Raw genomic sequence first — 3,177 nt, 5'->3', positions numbered from 1 at the left:
TTATAATACATGTCGAAGATATAAGAAGACTATAAGGGGTCTGAGATTATAAATATAACATTTGTTGAAATATTTAGATGATCACAAATATATATACTAATATAGAATGATTGATAACTCTGAAATTGAAACCATCAAATATATTTTTTGGACCATCATGAATCAATTAAACTGTTTAACACTTTTTCTTCTGTACTGCTAATGATTTTGACCTATAAAACCAATATGTACCAAATGTTGTTAATTTTTAGATTGTTGGCGTCACTTCAACAAAGATGACATATTCAAATGGGGTTGCTTTTATCAAATTTGAAAAGGAGGATAATTTCACTTAGATTCTAGAGGTGTGTCGTAATTTGTTGAAGTATCAAGACAATAAGCATAAGGAAATTGTCACTGACAGGAATACCGCAATAATGAATATTGTTGCAAATTTATTCCAACCTCTATTGTTTTACTATATCAGTATCATATTTCAAAAAAATATGAGAGTTGAATACAAGTCTGATGTCAAGATAAAAACTACCAAATATGTTTATGCAAATGCTCCAATTTTACTCACTAGTAAAAAAAACACAACCGAAATCACGTTTTCGGTTATATTTTTCATACAAACTTTAATTACTAGAATATGGAATCCAAGAAATTGCTGTGGTTGGGGGGAAGAATCCTAACAATATTGCTTAACCCATGCTGCCATCCTCGAGTCTTTAAAATATATATGAAGCTAAAAAGATGTTCAGAAAGCCTTTTGTTATCAAAACAAGTTATTTAGAAGCTTAAGAACAGAAAACAATTTCTATTTTACTTTTAATTACAAAATCGCCGCATTGTTTTTATTTTGTTTCTATTTTTATAGATTTGTACAATAAACACTGAAAACAAATGTCCTATTACTTGTACGAACATTAAAAACAGGAAACAAAGTTTCTCCTTATTAACCAGAAAATTAATTAAAATTGATTAAAATTATATGTTCACATAATTCTAAACAACTAAGAAGTATAATATCAATTAAAATTAAAATTATGCTCACAAGATAGATTTGAAAAGACCAATATAACACTCAGACAGAAGCTTGATTTCTGTATGAAACGCAAATAAAAAGTTACTTCATATGCACATTACACTATAGTTTATACAGTCTTGAATAACTAACAATTTTAGAAAATGGTAAATATTCCTTAGGGGTCATGTATCACTCTTTTCTTAGTAACAACTATTTTATCTGTATAATACCCTAATGCATTGTAAGCCTAAAACCAAGTTCATCTGAAGAAGGAATTTAAACATGGTGGTTTGGTGCTTGATAACTGGAACTTAAGCATGAAATCTCATTCCATGTGACAAACCATATCGCTTAATTCTTAGTGACAAACCATATCTCTTAATTCTTAGTGACAACCAACAAGGATCATGCTTGTTGGCACATTCCCTGCATCAGTGTTATGTCAAGGATTTTGAAGCATGACACTAGCCATTCCAAGTACTACCAAAACCAAATAGACATGCACTGTCCATGAACCTAAAATACAATAAAAATAGAGTATCAATGATTTATAGCATCCTTTGAACAAGTTTGGAATTCATAGTAGCCTCAAGATACCATCATACCATTGCCAGGCTTACTAGTGGAAAACACAACTAATTCTACAAATACTCAAATAATCAAATTTTGATGTCCTTGTGCCAGAGACTTAATCAATTCAATTTAAGAACTGAATGTGACTTGATTCTATTGGATAATTTCAAATCACTTTCTTATAGTAACAAGATTAACCCATATCTGGTGTACAATGCCACTTTATAAGCCAGGGTAAAAAATAATTGGTGAATTTCTTCTAAATGTTGGTAGAAAATTTATTTGCATTTCAGGCACACCGGGTATAATTTTAAAGCCACAATAAAACCATGGTCACATGACATCATATGCATGAAAAATGAGAAATAAAGAGCAGCTGCCTTTGAATCAAGAAAAATAATTTGAATTCCATGTATTGATGCATAGTCCAGCGATATCTAAGCTCCATTATGCTTTAGTCCATCTTCCATGGATTTAACTATGCAGAACTTAATCAGCTCTTAAGCCAACTGACTTGTTCCTCAAGCAGGGATTGTCTTATTTTGTGCACAATTTTTAATGACAAAGAAAATGTGAGTTGAGGTTATATCTCAAGTTCTCAATTATACACAAATATAACATAACAGACATTTTTAGAATGCAAGGAAGATTTTGTTTAAACCCACCTAACATGATAAACAAATAAATAAAACTATGAATTATGAAATGAGTTAAGAGACATTTGCACATACCTTATAGACCTTTCCCATAACCTATGCCTTACAAGAAAGGAGGAGAATTTCACAGATCAAACAATATTTCCCTGATTAATTCAGAATAAAGAGAAATTGAAGAAAGTTTTGGAAATAGTTTCTTGATGCTAATGTAAGTTTTGTTTCTCAGAAAAGCAAAAAGGACTAAAATATATCCATTGATAAAATTTCACCTAATATACAGTAAATTTTTATCCCAAGTCTATGAGTTAGAACAAACTCAAGATTCGATAATTCCATCAGACAATCACCTCTCTTGTATATCACCAACCTTATAAGCCCAGGAATCTCCTTCCTAAACTTTCACAAATATTCCCGTCATCGTAAATCCTCAGAATAATCTTCCTATATTTTAATAGCACTATTTAATATTTTATACTAGGAAATTTCAATGAGAAAACATTCCATATTTCAGTCACTTCTATTTCTACTTCAGGAATAACTCAATATGCTTCAAAATGAACAAAAAATTCCACTAAAACTGCATAATGTTAAAAAACTCAAATTTATTCGAAAAACCAACTCTAAATATAAAAAAGCAACAAGATGCAGCATGTTTACCTGCATGGTCCAACAACATCAGCAGAATCTTGGGGTAATCAGCGAGTCAGATTCCCTTGCTAATAATCTAGAGAAAATAGTAACATGCTGCCTGATGACTGATGAGTTTATTTTCTCAAGGGAAAACAGTGAAAGGCAATACCTAACCACTGATTTGCAGTAGCACTTCAATAAAGACAATGATGCATATCTGAATTTGAACTTTGATGACAAGAATTTTCCAATAAAATATCCTGATTCTTAAATAGTGTTTCCTTAACATGCGCAGCTTCATTCGGCATT

At 30.8% G+C, this 3,177-nt stretch overlaps 1 long non-coding RNA gene across 2 annotated transcripts; it reads right to left on the bottom strand.

Moving 5' to 3' along the window:
* Positions 1 to 1,092: 1,092 nt before the first annotated feature.
* LOC105852816 (uncharacterized) lies at positions 1,093 to 3,171 on the bottom strand. 2 transcript variants are annotated; one of them, XR_003470091.2, is made up of 3 exons: positions 2,896 to 3,171; positions 2,314 to 2,384; positions 1,093 to 1,525 (listed from the first exon to the last, which is right to left on the bottom strand). It is a non-coding gene; the product is annotated as an uncharacterized lncRNA (long non-coding RNA). The 2 variants fall into 2 exon arrangements; XR_012163395.1 differs by having other exon boundaries at positions 2,314 to 3,171.
* Positions 3,172 to 3,177: the final 6 nt, after the last annotated feature.

Source organism: Cicer arietinum, chromosome 6 (assembly GCF_000331145.2).
Source record: "Cicer arietinum cultivar CDC Frontier isolate Library 1 chromosome 6, Cicar.CDCFrontier_v2.0, whole genome shotgun sequence".
Lineage (NCBI taxonomy): Eukaryota > Viridiplantae > Streptophyta > Magnoliopsida > Fabales > Fabaceae > Cicer > Cicer arietinum.
This window is presented reverse-complemented; position numbering and strand designations above follow the sequence as displayed.